Here is a 19,431-nt window from a genome sequence, read left to right as displayed (position 1 = left end):
TGATAGTTGCATAAACCTCCCTAAACTAAGGTCTCTGTCTTTTCAAATCAGTAAAGCTGGTGTGCTCTGATTTTAGCTTTCTGTGCTGGAAATCAGAATGATCCTTTAGGCTGAAAGCCTGAACGCCGGGCTCATCTTCTTTGTTTTCATGCTTTCAGAGATGAAATCCCTCAGCTCCCTGTTTGACAGTGTCTGGGTGTGAGTTCTGTCCATTGTGGGTTTTGTCCAGCAAAAGTCCCACCACGGAAGAACGAGATTACTCAAGACGTTATCAGGTCAAGAGAGTGAGAGGGAGCCAGAGACCAACTCCTCGAGCTCCTCCAAAGCTCTTGTATTTATCAAGAACAGTCAAACAAAGAATCAGAGTAAAATACATCATAAGACTAGGTAAGGGGCATGGTGTGGGTGCAGGGATGCAGGTCAGCAGTTTCAGTTCCTGAAAAACAGAAACATTATAATCTTAATTTATACTTAGAGGGAAGGATACAATATTGATAGTACAGACGGTTATTTTAAACCTCAATCAATCATGAGCAAGGTATAGTGTTCTGAACAATTGATAATAAAAACCAGACCACCACAGAGTCTCCATACAATGATCAGAGAACATCTAAGCATGAGAAGCAGTGCAGCTGTTCCCAGCTAAGGGCTGAGTCACAGTCTTCTGTGAGCAAGAGCAGCCCACACTATCCGCCTATTCCTGGTAAGCGAAGCATGTCCTGCCGGTCAGGGCAGGGGACGAGTTCTGGTTTCCCATAAGCACAAAGCAGCCCTGAATCTATGACCTCGAACTAAGCAAAGCGAGCAAAGCATGTCTGTGCTTTTTATGGCGAGGACACAGTTTGTAGCAGATTCCTGCTGGCAAAGCAGCTTCAAGGCAACTGAGCTAAGTTCCATAGATAAGGTGATGACTGGTACTGAGAGTTCAGTCTTTTGTGCTTTTGGACATTTTGCTTTGAAACAGCAGTATAAAGACAAATACAGAAAGCATTGGTTTTCATTATACATTTCTTATGTGTTTACATAAAGGTGAGAATATGATTTGGTAAAAGCAATCATTACAATATCAAAGTTTGTTAACCCAAGTTTGTGCTCCCACATCTGGGGAAAATTCATATATATATTCCATATAGCATTCTATTTGTTTACATTAGGAGAACAATTCAGGTCTCTGTTACTCCATCAAGACTGATTTCATATTATAAAATTTTTCTTATTTGCTAGTAAGGTTATGCATCTATTTTTCATATGCTGTTGGACACTTCCATCTTTTTGTAGGTGTCTATTTAAATTTTGTCTATTTTTTAATGTTATTTTGTCTCTCTTACTTAATTATTTGTAGGAAATACTTATATATGTAGAAATTAGCCTTTTGTTAATTATAATTGTGGCAAATATCTTCTGCCATATAATAGTTTGCCTGAAAGTATGGGTAGGGAGCCAAGCCAGCAACCAGCCTACCTGCAAGGCACAGCCTCCAGCCCCTCTCAGATACAGTGCACAGCCAGAGACCCCACCCAATGGGAGAGCATAGCCTGCAGCCTTACCTGACTAATGAGCCTAGCCTGGGGCCTCATATGATTACAAAGCCCATTAGCAACCCTGCCCAACTGTAGGGAAACTGGGGTTCTGCCTGATCAGGAAGCCTGGACAGAAAACTTGTCCAGCAGCAGAGGACAGGCAGCAGCTCTGCCTGGGTAGGAAGTCCAACCAATGACCTGACTCGACTCAAGTCATAGCCTGATTGCAGAGCCCAGCCTGCAGCATGCTTGAGTGTGGGGCGGTGCAGTGGCATCACCTAGGCAGAGATCACAGTCTGAGGCCATGGGACCAGAGATAGTGGAGCCCAGCGAGTAGCTCTACCTAAATGTAGGGCCCAGACAGCTGCCCCATCAACCACGGAGCACAGCCAGCAGCCTCACTCAGCCTCAGGGCACAGGCAGCAGCCCTGCCCAAGCAGAGACCCTGACCACAAGCCCTTCCGCCCACAGATGCTGCAAACTGTCCTATTCAGAACCTCAGGCTCTGAATAGAGCTCCGGGCTGACTGTTAAAGATCTTCCCCTGCTGAAGCAGACATGTGAAGACTGGAAGAGGAGACTGCTTTGCCAAATACCCAGATACCAATATAAGGACAAAGGATTCACAAAGAGTCAGGTGACACCTGAATCAGGTATCATCAATATGACACCACCAAGGAAAACTAATAAAATGCTAATAACTGACTCTAAAGAAATGGAAATCTATGAATTAACTGACAAATAATTCAGAATAATGCTCTTTTCAAAAGTTTAGTTAACTAGAAATAAACACAGACAATTAAATGATAAGTTGGAAAATCCAGGTTGTGTGGCATTGGAGAAAATTCTGGCAAACGATGATTTACAAGTCCAGCAAAATCACATAGAGTATGATGAAACTTGTCTATACAACCAGAAAGATGAATATAGAAAGTGTATTATGTAGTTACAAATGCTACGTAATAAAAATTAACTATATTGATCACACAAAATAACATAGAATGGAATTAATTTTAAAAAGGTTTCAAGCAAAGTCTTGATGTATGAATATTCATATTTGCACCCAGCTAACTTAAAGGTAGAGTCATGTGGGCCCTACTAGGTGAGGATGTGGAAAGTGAAGCCTTATGCGTAGCACTCAGGAGGAACGTGGCAATGGGGAGCAGCTGTTGTTGAGAACACGGGTTTGCCTTCATACAGCCTCTAGCATGTGAGAAGTGAATTTGATTATTATCTTAAGGACATAACATAAAGCTTAAAAACATTACAGATACTCATCTGGCAAGCTGAGTGAGATAAATCACAGGAGATAAATGGTCAACCCGGGACTCCTGGCAATGTTTTCATCACGCATCACACGTCAGAGCCGGTCATGCTCTTTGAGGGCTGTGAATTAGAGCCCACGCACCAGAAGGGACAATAACTCCCATTTGTGTCCTCGGAGGATGCAAAGGTAGGAAGAAACCATTGCTCATCTTAGCCCTATGCTTTGTCTCCAAGAAGGGATCTGGGTGGGAGGGGTGTAAGTGCCTCGGCTATGGAGGTCCTTGTAAGTTAGCCAGAGGAAACTTCGGAATGAATAAAATCTTGCCTGACATCTTGCTGCAAATGGGTAGTTGCTTTTGCCTCTGCAATCTGGGTGGGGAAGGCAGATTTCCAGGTTTCAGTCTTACACTGCTTAGACCCTCTGCTTCAGGATCAGTAGCTGTGTACACATTGCTGAGGGCAGGCAGCTGTAACTCAGTCTAGATTTATCTGAGCTGGTTGCTTGGGTGGGTACGGGAATGAGGAAAGAAGTAAAAATCTGGGCTATGCCCTCATCAAAATGCAGAAATAAAATATGATTCCCCAGGGCTGCAAAATCCTCTGTCACTGGATTTCGATATTGATCAAGGAAGATATTCAAAAGTGAATATACATTGAGAAATATTCTCTTTCCTGATGCCAATAGCAACACCTGAACATGTGAGGCAGGTGCATCTAAGGGATCGACAAACCTTCCTGAGAGTGAGACCACAGTACAACTACGCCAGCTGGGGACCTGGATTTTGCCCTCCCAGCAGCGGAAGGGTCTGCTGCTCTTGCTGAAGGGACAGCCCCAGGCCCTAGGGGTGAGTGGGCCAAAGATCAGAGCATAGGCCTTGGGGATAGGGCCATTTCCTGAGACAGAACTGGGATTTCCTCAAAATATCCAAATTCTGTAAATCACTGAGAGTGATAATAAGCTGAATGGAACCATCCTGAACTGCACAAACCTTACAGATCCAGAAAATGGAAAGATTCAGTGAGCCTGTCCATCTCTGAAAGGGAAAAAAAAATTGCCTCTACCTAAGTAGCAAAGATATGAATAAAGACTTTTAAGATCAATGACAATGTCCTGTGTTGCACAAAGGAAAATACTTGATGTGCAGATTGCTATCTTCCTGGGAGACCTCCCCAAGTTTGGAGTCTCTAAGGTGGGAAAGTGGTTGGTGTGCACTGACCTTAGGGGAAACCTCCCTTCTGAGAACTTCTCATAGGCTGTCTCTCACCCTCCAGGTGGCTCAGATCCTGACTGGGCTGATGACACTGTGCCTGGGGGTGACAGTCGCTCCTTTTTTTCCACATTCCGTTGGATTTCGATTTTACATTATCACTAAAATATACCGTCCCGTGTGGGGATCCTTCTCTGTGAGTATTAGTCATCGTTTCATTGCCTCCAGTTTCAGCTATCTGCAGTACCTTCATCCTTGTCTCTCAAAAACCCCTGCATTTCTTTTCAAGCCTTAGGCCAACTGTTTGGGTAGATAACACTTATAGGGAAGTGGGGGGAGCTAGGAGAATGTCATAAGGCTGAGAGTGCATATCCAGGCTCTGAGTGGATTCTCTCTCTCTGGTCAGTTCTTCATTTCCGGAGTGCTGTCCATCGCTGCTGGCAGGAAAGTAACAAAGGGTCTCGTAAGTGTCTCACTGCTGAATCTCAAATGGGTCTAGTGAAACAGGGAATTATTCAGCTACGAGGCTAAAGCACACAAGACTTGCTGGTTCTCTAAAGAAGGGCCCTAGAAATGGTCTGGGGAGATCTCTAGAAGTGCTGTCTCCATGACACTTGGGCAGGAATGACTGACTTAGCTCTGTGTTCTGTGACATTCCATGCTCAACAGTCTCCCTGTACAAGAGCCTGGGGGAACCAAAGCTGAATCTCTATCAGATGCTTCCTTCTTCTTCTTGAGAATGGGGAAGCTCCCCCATGGAAACGTCCAAACTCAACTCAGCTGAGTTAAATGTCACTTACTGACCTCTCAAACACAGGTGACCATGGGACTGCAAAAATCTTTCTCGCTCACTCTTTTCAGATCCAAGGAAGCCTAGGGATGAACACAGTCAGTGCCATTATAGCAGTGTTAGGTACATATCTGGCAATTCAAGAAGAAATAGTTCTGTGGCAAGAAATTACGTGGAAATATTCTCATGAAAGCGTATTTCTTATTGTAAGTATTTCCTGTTCCAATAATGGCATTCTGGAAACCAGCCTTGTCTGAACTTTTCTTTGTAAATTCTCACCATGGAGCTGAATGGGGACTTGGGTTGCCTGGATGCTAGATTGAGGGTTGAGGAATCTAGAAGTACTGAGCAGTAAGGTTAACTTTTCAACATTATTCATCTCTGGAGGCTCTCATGTAGTGTGATTGGCCAGTGGGAAATTCTGTAAGAACTCAGATTCTCCAAGGAGCACTTTTCTGTTGATTTTGAAAAAAATCTGAGGAGAAAAAGGAAAACTGGTGTTCCAGTTGCTCCATGATTTTTAGGGATTCTGAGCAACCAATGGAAATGACCAGAGTGTATGTGTATTTCTTAGATGTGCTGTGCAGTCAGGATAAGGGAGAAGCTCAGGGGATTAACTGCAGGATCTTATGTGTCATAAGAAACAATTGCTCAAAGTCCAAAGGAGACTTTTAAGTCAGAAAATTACTGTTGAGGGTAGGAAGTGGGGAGGAGCAAAATGAACCAAAAACGTCACTATGGAAATACTTGGCCTTAACTGATATTCTTGCGTCCAAGAGTGAAATGGTAGAGTTCCACTGATTCATTTTCAAGTTGTTTACTTAGTGTATTTGAATTGAAAGAAGACCCAGGATTCCCTACTAAGGAAAGGGGCTCATATTGTAACGAGATGACCTAGGACCAGATATGAAATTCTACCAACTATGTCTGCCCAGACCTTCTCTTCTGTGCCCTGGTTTCTCTGTCTTCTACAAGCTTGACTTTGTTGTTGTTGTTGTTGTTTGTTAGTTTGGTTTTTTTCCTCCTGGTTTACAGGCAACGCTGACTGGAATGCTGATCCTCTTTCTGATGGAAGTCTGCACTGCTTTGTCTCTCTCCATATTTGGGTGCAGGGTGGCCTGTTCCATCAACAACGTGAGTGCTCTGGGTTTTTATGGGTTTTCTTTCTCTCTTTTCTTTTCTTTTTCTATCTCCTCTCCCTTTCTCTCTGTCTGTCTCTCTCCTGTTTCTTTCTTTCTGTGTGTGTGTGTGTGTGTGTGTGTGTGTGTGTGTGTGTGTCCTCTCTTCTTTCTGTGGGGAAGATTAGGGAGGGGAAAATATATGCAAACCCTGCTTATCTTTGAAGGAAGTAGCACAGATGGAGATGGAATGACATGACCAATTGCACTCAGCCAAAGAACTGTCCCTTTTTCCTGGTCCTCTGGAGTCATTTCTGGTATTGTTGAGAAAGCGTCAGGAAAGAGAGTGAAAGCCAGGATGGGAATATAGACCTGCCAGGTACCAGGATTCAGAAGGAAGGTGCTAAAGATTATATTATTTCCAAGGCATGTGGAATTCCTTTTTGCCTCCTGATAGTTTGACTACAAGATTCTAATGTTCTGATTTTTTCACAGGTGGTGGTCCTCTTGCCAAATAATGACAACAGACCTTCAGCAGTCTCCCCTGAACATGTCTATGAGGAGGTCACAATGCAGTAGATCCCAGTGGTTTGACAATTCCATTCAATTTGTCCTATTCTCACGCCACTGGCTATTTACTGCGTACATTCATGCGTCTGACTGTCCTCAAGTTTATACATTTGAAATCCTGTTGTGACAAAACAGAGTACAATAAAGACTTCTTTTGATTTTATGCCGACGAAGGTTATTCTTTTAATTCTCCACCATACCATCCCTCAACTTTTCGAGGAGTCAGGAAACAGTGTGGCACTTTAAAGTCTCTAAATCTATGTAAATAGAAACAAGTTGTAATTGGATTCAGATTTTTATTACATCAGTCCATATCACACCAAATCTCTCATAGGAGAAAAAGAAATCTACGTTGGTTATTTCTCATTCAACCGCTCTGTGTGGTCCTGCTTTTTAAAATTCTGTCTCTCTGAATGAAGGTCCGGGACATTTCTATGCCAGTGAATTCTTAGCCAGTGTCAACCAGAACAGCACCTGTATCTTCCTTCTGTGTTCCTTGATAACACTCTCAGACAAGGGCAGCGTGCATTCAAAATAGTAGCCCTACGAAGATCTCTGCATCCTGATTTCCAGAAACTTTGAATATGTTATATGGCAACTGGGAGTCAGAAGTGACAGAAAGAATTAAAATTGCTAATCTTGGATTGTCTCTTGGGCCCAATATTGTAACAGGGAGGAACAGGTCTCACTCCATATTAGGTCTGTTTCTTTTACTTTAATCTTTGCATTTGATCACTCTTGCTACAAGTTAATCACTAAAGGGCTGTTGACTATAGCTTAAAGTATACATAATGGCCCATCCTCTGGAACCCTGCCTCCTACGCCTGAGGGTTGAGTTAAAATACCTTTGTTTAGCTCACAGGAAACATTTTGACCAGGCTCACCTATGAACGACCGCAGGAGGGAAGAAACCAGCACACCTCCAGATCCAGGAATGTCTGCAATAGCTTAACCACTTTTTCATGCTACCTCCTCACCCCCTCCCAATTTTTGCTCTATAAAAGAACCTAACATCCAAACCCTGGCAAGATGGTTCTTTGGGACATGAGTCTACCTGCTGACTTTATGAATAAGGTCTCTATTCCTTGCCCCAATGACTGGTCTCTCGATTTATTGGCCTGTTGTACAGTGAGCATTATGAGCTTGGGCTCGGTAACAATCTAACCATATGGGTTCTTAAAAGGAGAGAACTTTTCTCAGTTGCAGTCATAGAGAGTGACATGTCAATGGAAGGAGGGTTAGAGAGACATGATGTGAGAAGAACCTGACCCACCATTGCTGGATCTGAAGGGTCTGGAGCCAAAGAATGTGATTATGTAGGGTCCAAGAGACAATCCAGGATAATTGCCTTATTTTAAGATCAGATGCAAACAATCCTGTAATAAGCAATCCTCACTCATCCTCTTTGAGTATCCCACCAATTTTCTTTCAAGTTAATAAATGATAGATGACACTCATGTAGACTAGGTGGGGGAGGGGACATAACCATTTAAATAAATCATGCTCAATCAATAATCCTAAGTAATCTTAAGGGAGAAAAAAGCTGAAATTGTACTTATAATGCACATCATAAAAAAGGCAATTCCACATGAATGATGGATTAAGTTTGAAAAGAAAACCATCATCAAGACTATAATGCAATATAGAATAATATATCACCACAATGAGGCACAGAAAAATGCCTTAAACAAGATGCACAAAATTTGACTGAAAAGTGTGTTTTACAGTCTGCATAGAATTAATTTTTTTATCAGATAGAAACATAAGGAGAGTTGGCAGATCAAGAATATATTTCTAGAATATTACTGTATTACACAAAACATCAAAGGGTTAATGTGAACAGTCTTCATGGACAGCAACAAATCAACTTTTTTAAAGACATAGAAGAGGGAAAAAATATTAACAGGGACCTCGTAGAAGAAAGCATGTAAGTACCAGAGACACAAGAAGACTAACCACCCTTATCAGTATTTAGGGAAATGAATTAAGTCCATAGTGTGATGCGTAGTGTGCAAGTACACGCCAACGAGGGAATCTGACAACACCAGCGTTGGCTCAGATGTAGATCAATGGGAACATTTATTCCTATTTTAAAGGAGAAATTTGATTAAAAAACACTTCGGGAAATAATTTTAAGTTTTCTCATAAAGTTACATGCTACATTTCCTATGTACCTGTTATTCCACTCCTAGATAAACTTCTACAGATGTGAACTAGGACTCATGCACAACAAGGTATTTTAAAGCCAGAATGGTGATAGCAAAGAGTTGAAGCAATCCAAACATCCATCTATAGCATGTTGGATAAAATACATAAATTATAAAGCAGTGAAAAAATAAATGAACCGCAGCTGTGCGTGACAATCTCCAGGAGTCTTCAAAATGCCGAAAGTGGAAAAGCATAGAACATGAGAATAGAACATGAGACTATATATTCATTATGACTCCATCTGCCTTTCTACTCACCCACTGAAAGTTTACATTGGAAATATATATGTGTATGTATATATACACACTCACTAATGTTTTATGCAAAAACCAATAAATGATTAGCACAAATTAAGAGTGGTAATTACCTGACAGGTAGGTTACCTCTCTAACCTTTTCTCCGTCACCTCTCACTGAGTCACCATGTCTAGCCACAGCCTTCTTGAAGTGAACAAATGAAGCTTACTCACTGCACTATTACCTCTTCCTGGAAGACTCTTTTTAATTCCTCAACAATTTTAAAAATGGGACCTTTTCAGGGAAACTTTTGACCATTCTATTCAGAATTGCAAACCTACCTGCAGCGCGCTTAATCCCTTTAAACTTCACATTTTGTTTCACATTCTTTTTTGTCCTCTAGCGTAACAACATAAATGTGCCTATGTACTTTGCTTATTTCATTAATTTCCATTAGAAAAAGTGCATCAGGAGGGATTTTTATGTTTTATTCACTGCTTTATCCCCAGTTGCCTAACACAGCATTTGCTGCATAGAGAATTCTCAAATAGTCTCTGAATAGGAAATTAATCAACTCCATATAGAGCAAATGATCCATATGAGATGCTTCAGACCTTGCTGAAGTTTTGAGAGAATGTAGGTCTGAGGGTTTAAACAAAGTAAATCTCAACTTGTTTGATTGTCTCAGGAGCCGGGGGCTCAACCAAAACTACAGAAACCCAAATTTACAACCAACTTTGACAACTTCTGGCAAGTTAACCATAAGGACTTCTTATAAGAAAACAAGCCACTGACTACCCTCGTTAAGCTTGGAGACGTTAAGGGTGCAGGGCCAGCCTCAACCAGTCCCTTACCATTTAGTAGATGACTCCATATGAGCTTCAGACATATCCTAGGACTTCTGACCAATCCATACACAGCCTTGAAAGTGTATTCATAGGTACAGCACAATTATTGACCTGAATATTCACAGAGGCCCAAGAAGACCATATGCTGGGAATGGAGTCTGAGGAGGGGAGTGTGTACAGTTGAATCAGAACAACTATTCCTTATTCACAGAAATGATACTAAGAACGTTGTCATTTCCTCTGTGGGCAAAGTGCGTGGTAAAAAAATGTTATGATGTCTCATGGATCATGGTTAACAGGATCCCTGTCTTGCAGAATCACGTCTTCATAAGTTTCAGGTGGAGTCAGTAAGTCTTGGTAAGGATCTTCAGAATCTGATCTGATGCAGCAACTTAGTGCAGAAACCTGGAAATACGACATCATAGCATCTGTAATTATGTCACCTAAATTGTCAGTGAGTTTTTTATCTGATCTTGTCAGTTATCTTTGTAACACTTTATTCAGTCCACAATTTCTCAACTGATGGTAATCTTACCCCACCACGGGACATTTTACAATGTCTGGGGACATTCTGGTTGTCCCAACTAAGGGTGGAGGAAGCAGCAGACATCTCGTGGACAGAGGCTGGGAATGCTGCTAAACACCCTACAGTGCACAGAACATCCCATCACAGCAAATAATGATTCATCCCAAAATACCAACAGTGCCAAAGCTGAAACTCCGCGGTCAGCTCATGTTTTCACACTAGCCAGCTAGGGGAGCAGGGATGTTCCAGCCATGTCTGGGAACGCCTTGAAATACACTTTGCAGTGGTCTTGCAGGGTATTAGTGTGGTCAGCAATCCATGCCCGCATCTACAGGATTTCGAGGAGGAGTAAGAGAGAGGGACATTCCATATAAAAAAACAAACACAGTGCCATCCATGAACACAGTGAGGTGTGTTCCTCTCTCTGCTGTCCTAGGGACATGGAAACAGAAGTATCAGTATGACGAAGTTGGGGCTGTAGCAAGGTCAACCATCTATGAGGGCTTTGCAGAATCTATGGCTGGCGGATGTCATACACACACGGCGACGTGCGAGATGACATGTAATATATAAATATGTATGTGGACATGAACACATGGACATATTGGTGTGTATATGACTGATGGGATGGCAGGAAAGATGTTACGAGGGCTGAATTAACATCAAGACTACACTTAGGCATTCCTAGAGCTATTTTGTCTCTCACTTGACTTACAATTTTTCCATTTAAGTATTTATTTTTATCTACTAGGACATTCACTTCTTGAAGACATGGGTAGTGTCACTGTTTCCTTATCTCACAACACAGTAAGCAACATAGTACATATTCAATATTTTTTAAGCCTTTTTTTTTTTCCAATGGAGGTACTGGGGATTGAACCCAGGACCTTGTGCATGCTGAGCAGTGCTCTACCACTAAGTTATACATACACCCCTCATGTGTATTTTAGATGATCAAATAAAAAAAAGTATGAATGAATGAATGAAACTGACTTTGTATATAACTCACAATGAATCAAAATGTTTACACAAAAGAACATTTAGCAAACAGAGTGCCTGGTGAGTATAACACATAATCATTGTTCTCTAACCCCACCATCTCCCACTTTACCATTAAGAATTTACTTTTGCCAATTCTCTACCCAATGAGAGATTGAAGTTAGCAAACAGGACATGTGATTCTTTGAAATACTACTTGAAAAGCTTCTCCCCTTCCCAGTAAAGAAGGCTACTCACCAAGCTGAGATCATTGCCATTCACGTGGTAAGTGAGCCCGCAGAGTGAGAATGAAATAAGAATTTGCACACAAGTCAGCATCATTTGAAGGATCACGATACTCTAGGGAAGAGAGGAGGACAGAGTTCAGGTTTCCCCAGTTTCCGCCTGCACTGTTCTCATCCTGATTGCCCAGGGCTAAGGGTTGGTGGATACTTTGCACAGCAATGCATTTCCTATTCAAGACATGCACATTCTGTTAAGACGGAATATTGGATCTGACGCAAACCTTACATACTAACACCCATAAATCTAATTCTACAGAAACAAATATGGGTTATGGGAATTCTAAATGGCAAAGCTTCTGCAAAGGAACTCCCTTGACATTCTAGAGCTACTTTTTTAAAAAGTTTTTAAAATTATTAGTATTAAAGTTTAGTTGATTTACAATGTTGTATTAGTTTCTGGTGTACAGTGTAGTGATTCAGTTATATATATATATATTTTTTTTTCTTTTTCATTATAAGTTATTATAAGATAATGAATGTAGTTCCCTGTGCTATACAGTAGGTCCTTGTTTATGTATTTTATTCATAGTAGTTTGTATCTGCTAATTCCAAACTCCTAATTTATCCCTCCGCCCTTTCCCCTTTGGTAACCATGTTTGTTTTCTGTCTGTGAGTCCGGTATCATATGTGGAATCTAAAAAAATAATGATACAAATGAACTTATTTTCAAAACAGCTGAAGTTACTCTTAGTTCAAACACTGCTTCACATGTAAAGCATGTACTTTACTCATGTATAGGATAGATTTGCCAACATTTCATTGGGTTCTTAAATAAACATAGAAAGGACTCAGACTAGCTCCCAACTTCTGTAGAATTTTAACTACTAGAAATCCACATACCAATTCTCAATTAATGCTCCAGATCAGGCCTCCTCTGGACACACTGGTCTATAAACAGCCTTTTTGTTATCGTATTTTTATTACAGAACATGTTCATTAGAGAAAATTTGGAAAGGTAAGAGTATGTTTTAAAACAGACACATACACACAATTCTGTAATCCTAAAATTGTGTTTTTGTTTTGATTTTTAGCAAAATTTGTGATTGCGTTTGTTTGAGTTGGTTTTTATTTCTCTATTCCTTTTCAGCATTTAGAAAATGTATCTTTAAGCTTTAGTCACTGAGAACTAATGTGGCTGGAAACAAACATCACAAGTGAAAACACCCTCCAATTAAAAAAGTACTTACAGTTGTAAAAGATTTAACCAATGAACATTCAAGAAACTCTGAACATCCAAGTATGATTATATCAACCAAATTCATTGAGAGAAGAATTATTCCAGTGCTTGAAAGTACTGTACTTATAATGTTAGCACCGATATTGGCTGTAACCTGAAGGAAAATAGTACATTTATTGAAAATACTCAGGGCCTTTTTTGAATTTCCAGGCGCATCTTCTGCAGCATCCCAGATGCACACCCTACACTGGTTGGTGCAGGGGATCCTTCCTAAGCAATTCAGTTCCCTTTGTTCCTGCAGCAGTGTGCTGAAAACCCATCGCATGTCATCGGAGAGAAGGCTACAACCCTCCCATCACAAATGAAAGGCCGTGGACAGAGCCAACATGATGGGGGTTCTGTGCTCTGATGTCACTGGTGGCAATGACCTTTAATATGACTCCTCTGAATTAGAAGCTCCCTGGCACAAGCACACACAAGCACTCACATATTTTCACCTTCCAAGATGTATCTCAACTACTGTAACAAGGTCTGCAAATAGAGGCTCCCTTACTGTGCTTCTTACGGGGAGAATTTTTGTTAACGTCTGCTAAAATTCAGACAGTTGGACACCTTCCTCTCCTCTAAGAAGTTCTTTTTTTCTACAGAATTACAGAGATCATTGATGTGAAAGTTACAAGTTCATCACCAAAATAGATTGGAGTATCCAAATTTTGTGTGGTCTGTCTTTGTACAGAAAGTCATTGTCAACTGTTCTTACTCATTAAGCGAGCAAAAGGGGAAATAATACTCACCAGAAATTTTGTGTGTTTTTTTGTACATGTGACAGTCAAAGATCCAGAAATGATGAACTGTTCATAAGACAGAAGAGACATCAGTGGGAGAGAGCTGCTCTCCATCTACCTCACCCACCTCCACCCTCGCTGACCCAAACTGAACCCCATCTCTCTCCCAGCCAGGGTGTATATTCTGAAAAAATAATCCTGAAGGCTAAATCACTGAACTGAACTGAAATGAATATAAGTCTATTATGGCTCTTCTTAGGTTGCTAGAAAGACCTGGAAGCATTGTTGCAGTGAATGAACATAGAACTATACAAGTGGAAAGACCAACTAATAAATATCTTTTGTTGCAGCTAAAGATAAAGCAAAAAAAAAAAAAAAAAAAAAAAAGGAAGAGGGGTTTCTGGATAGAAGAATATTGCTGTGGGGAAAAGGTAAGGCAAGAAGTCATTGATTGCGATAGAGTTAGAAAAGAGCGATCCTTCTCTGCAGACGCCCATCCTAATCTATCCAAATATGTTCCAACTTGAAATTCACTTGCTCTCTAAAGGATGCCTGGATTATCTCAGTTAAGAATGATGTCTCCTTTCAAAGGAGCCAGCAGATAACTCAAGAGCATTTTTTTTTTTAGCCAAAAACTTGCAATTGGTCCTGAGGCTAATTTTGTCTCCTACTTTCTTACAAATTCCCTAAGTTCTTGGCACAATGTCTCTTCTAAAAAGAGTCTCAGCTATTGTCTTTAAAAGTTATAAAAAATTAAATATACATATCTAATTATATATATATTTTATATAACTTTGATTTCCATGGTGGTTGAAACAGATATACTCACAGACATTGCAGCCCAGAATGGGTAGCCAATATAAAAGCAGAATAAAAAATTCCTGAAGTTGGAAGACCAGTAAAAAAAAAAATCTCAATTATCCCAAATAAGAAATATGTGGAGCCAATCATTATCTGAGCTGCCTGGAGGAAGGAAAAAGAAGGAAGCCGCTAATGTAGAAAGGTTATACATATGAATCTCAAAATCACATATGAATCACATTCTATCTTTTCTACCTTCAATGCCTCTTAAAAATTATCCTGAGAAGAGTGAAATCCTAGAAATTTGTGTTAGTTTACCAAGCCCTATTCATGGATATTGCCTCACGGGAAAAAAATATTTGGGGAAAAAACAGTTCATTTTATCTCTAGGAGCCCATAACACCTTCAAACCAAAACATTTTACCTACAGGTACTCCCAGATACATTTTCTTTGCCCACTTTTGATCTAATCTTGTAAACTGGTATAATTTAATTCATTTCCAAGAAAATTATAGACCATTTAGCTTTTCATACTCAACCCCCACATGTCTACAGGACTGACAATAACTTACACCAAGGGACTGTAGATTGTTTTTAAGGAAATTATTCAGCTTGCTGTGTCGATATTGAGCAAAATCAGATGTGTCTGCCTGTTCCACCCGAGTGCTTTGAATCTTGTTGGTTGGAATGCCCTCAGCATCCCGAATGGCGTCAGCGATGTTGCTCATTCTGTAAAAGACCACATGTAGTTAAAATTCTTAGTTAAGCTCCACCACTTCCAAAGTGCAAAATTTCTGAAAGCCATTTCACAGACAGCAGCCACTGTACTTCCTAGAACTCAGAGGTTTGTATTTAACAGGAAGAGAAGGGACTGGCAAAAATGCACCACATGTAAAACTTGGTCACCCGGCTCTCAACAAACCTATGGGAAGCAGGTGACAAGCCACCCTTTCTTAGGGCCTGGAAGGGCTGGTTCTGAGGTGCTACAGGATGGAATCAGTGAAATGTGGAATTAGTGGGAAACGGGAGTGGTTCAATGCACTGCCACTGGGGCTTGGACCAGCCTCGTTGCTACTTCCAGAAATTAAAGATGCTTACCTTTGTAAAGGGGACACGTCAATCTAATTTCCCACGTACCTGAAAAGACAATGGCTTGAATTGAAAGAACACACACTTTAATGTCAGGCCAACTCAGGCGTAAATCCCAGCTCACTCACTCACTTGTTCTGTGACTTTAAACAATTCACTTATATTCTCTGAGTTTCCGTTTCTTCAGCTGTGACTTAGGAACAGTGGTGCTTATCACACCTCATAAGGATTTTCTGATACAATGTCATTGAGATAAGCTCATCAACATTATTTAATAATCAGTCAGAAACATGATGAGTATTTCCAGCTAATGTCCTCTCTCCTCAGAACAAGAGCAATTTATGCTTTCCTATTAATTTTCCATGGAATTTTATACAATTCCAATATGATCAGTTTTTAGACTAGAACAGTATGGAACTTACTTAACTGGTCTTCTCATCTAAGCCTCATTTTTCTTTAATTCTGAAAGCAATACTATTTTTATATATTTAATATAATAAATGTAATATAAGCTTACAGCAATTTTGAAAAATAGAGAAAATTTTACCTCTAGTAGCACTAACCAACACAACTAACAGCATTTGTCTTCATTCCATTCCAATATTTCTTGATATACATAAATGGCTTTGGAGAGTTTAATTAGGGTTTATGTGCATACTTGTATCTAGATTTTTTTTACACTTAGCATTATGTATTAAAAATCTATGCCTCTTCCAGATGACCACTTTTATGTCTGCACAATATTTGTTAAAAAGGGTAAAAGTATAATTTATTAACCATTCTCAAGGTGCCATATGTGTAAGTGGCATTTTTTTGTTATTGTATATAAATATCCATTTAACATTTATATTTGTAAATGTCCTTTTGTGGGGTCACTGGATCAAAGTATAATAAAGATACTGTTACAGCGTGTGCTGCTTATTCCAAATTGCATGCCAAAGACGTTTTATCTATTTATGCTCTCACTAGACATACCTGGATTAGCAAGTTATGACACCCTCACTGAAAAACTTCTAAAGATTAAGTCAGATGTTGAAGAGAGACTTCAAATTAAAAATAAAAAGGAGCAGCAACAATTTTCTTTTTCTAGTAACATAAGATTTTCTTCACCTCTGTTTCTTTAGCATATAGAATATCACTTAGCATATAATGGGAGAACAGTACTTTATTTATTCAATAAACTAATGTCAAAAAAAATAAAAAGAAGATTTGAGTCTATTGCTGAAATCCTAAAACAAAAACAAGTAATACTTTTATGGATAAGTCATGAATTCTGATGCAAACAGACAGAATTAAAGGTGATACTTGCTGCTTTAGAAATGTCCTGAGTTACTTTTGACTATTTATCATATACACGCCTCTGTGAGAAACCTTTCTGTCTGTGGCTTTCAGAGTTTCAGAAGATGGCATATTCAGCTTTGGGTGAAGAAAAGTCTTATTTTTCAAAATTCTTTAATTACCTTTAAAATAAAACACTACCCTATCATGTGTATGAGCACATATACACATGGTAAAATTTCGATACGGGTGGGAAGGAGACAAACCATTCTCAAAAGAATGATTGTCTTTGAGTGAAGAAAAGAGAAAAATGGGATGGAGACTTAGGGTAGAGGCTTCAATTCTACCTGTGAAGATTTATTTATTTGCATTATGTAACATGAAGGTAAATATGGCAAAAAGCGACTCTGGGCGGTCGACTCTGGGCGGTCGGTAAAGTAGGTGTAACAGTATTGTCTGGCTGTATAGCATTACTATGTAACATATAACAGTAAAGGGAAAATACTGCCCCAAAACAGCTGCCATACTGACAGCGAGAGAAGGTTTTGTTTCACCCCCAGTCCTCACCCCTCCAGCTGAGACCTGCTCCCAGCACAGGGGTTTTACATATCCCCAACCCAGACTCAAGTACAGATTCATTGTCAAGTTCTGCCAGAACATATAAACCCCAAAATGGGTTGTGCCTACCTTGCTGTCTGTCCAAGGCTGCTCAGGTTTTAAGTTGCAAGCTACGTGGGTTTTTAACCAAAGGATTGTCACTCTAGGCTTCTGCAATTCCAACTTTAGACTGGGCATAACGGCAGTAGAGATAAGCCAGCACTCACGTTATCAGAAGATAATCAACACTCTACTGTGCTCAGAAACAGAGATATTTTGCCCGCTTCCTGAACTCTTCTGATGGTATATATTCTACTGTATTTCTGTTTTTACTTGCTTCTTTTATTTAGATTCAAACTCCCTTCAATTACATTCATATTAATTAATTCTAGTTATGTTTTTAAGTTACCCTTATCAAAAAAGACAACTTCAAACCCTGGTATCCTCCTGTGTCTGACCCTTTTGCACTTTGCAGAGAGAACACTTCCGAAAGGCTAGAATAATATTTTGTTGCCCTCATCTCTAACAAGTTATTAGAGAGTGGTATGTATGTAAGTAACGTTTAATGGGCTGGTTTAATGACCAGTGCTCAGCATTTCGTTGTCCAACCCTTACATAATCCGATGATTGACTTGTCATTTGTATTTTATAATTAAAAAGAAATGGAAGTTGAGAAGGGCTCCAAGCTCACACAAGCAGTGATTAATCAAACCGAGTCTGTCAAAGCACATCTCTGGGTTATTAGAGTTAATTTCAGCAAGCTTGAAATTGTCATGAGCTGTTCTGCTTAGAACCTGCGTGGCATTGACCCTTAGTCAAGACATTGATCCACAGTGTTGCTTTGTAACCATGGATGTGAGGAGTTTCTGGGCAGTTTCTACCAGCTTGTCAGCATTATTTATTGATAACAACGTGACTGGTGATTTGCACGTGGCTTCAGTGAGACCACAAAGTGGGTCTGCCGTTGGGGCTGGTTTCATAACAAGAAATATACCCACATGACTAACCAGGTATGAGAAGTCCCAACCACCGCTACGATTTGGGGCTCCCTGGTTCTGAGGTGTTCTGCCGGGGCTGCCTGTCAAGAACAGAGAATGTGTCACAGCGAACCGGAGCCTGGCATTCTAGACCTCTTGCTGTGAGGCAGTCTTTAGCTGGAATGCATATCCTTTGTCTAACATTGCTGCTGTATTGTGTCCTATCCCTGCATAGACCCCAAAGTTGTAAGCATTGTTCTGTTGGATCTTGTTGGTTTTCTTTAGAAATAGAACCCTATCTAACGGCCACCGTTAGAGCATTTGGTATCAAAACTGACACTGCACTAAAGACCCAGACTCATCTTTAAAAGTATTGCTGAGAATTTACTTTCAAGTAAAGAGGATGGCTCTGATAAAAGGGATACTGAGGTGTTATTGAGCCATTTTAGTCTGAAGTAGCACAGGCTTACATATAATAAATGGAAATATGTGGAAGTATAATATGGAAATAACAGAAACTTAATCTTAGGATCTAGCAAAATGGATGAGTAAGGAACTACAAAAAACGGCAGGTCAGCTAAAAATCCATTTTCAGTGTTGCTGCTTAGCAAAAACATAAGTGAGCCTTTTCCCTTTCTGGCCAGCAAGATTTGGTGCTCCAGCCAAAAGAACCCAGACAACCGGGGGAAGGGTATAGCTCAAGTGGTAGAGTGCATGCTCAGTACCCAAGAGGTCCCAGGTTCAATCCCCGGTACCTCCTCCAAGCAGATTTCATGAAGAAACCTAATTACCTCCCCCTCAGCAAACAAAAGAACCCAGGCAACCAAAACTGAGAAATTGGTTACAGCTTTTAAAATGGCTCCCAAGACCTTAGAGTTGACCAGAACGGATTAAGGGAAGGGTGCGTCATACGTACTCAAATGCTCTGCTGTCTGTCCTTTGTCACATAAATGGTCAGCACCTACTGGAGACATAGAAATTCTGCAGATGCTGGGGTATGAGAATGGCTATATGAAGACAAAAACAAGCTTCCAAATGGGATGCCCCTCACCTAGGTTCTGATCGATACTATGATAAAAGAGGCGCCACCCAAGTGGGCATCTCATTTGACTTTGCTGGTGTGATGTGACTGCAGGAGGATATAAAATGGTAGTT

Source organism: Camelus dromedarius, chromosome 12, assembly GCF_036321535.1.
Source record: "Camelus dromedarius isolate mCamDro1 chromosome 12, mCamDro1.pat, whole genome shotgun sequence".
Taxonomy (NCBI): Eukaryota; Metazoa; Chordata; class Mammalia; order Artiodactyla; family Camelidae; genus Camelus; species Camelus dromedarius.
The sequence above is the reverse complement of the archived record's forward strand: the minus strand, read 5'-3'. Positions refer to the sequence as shown.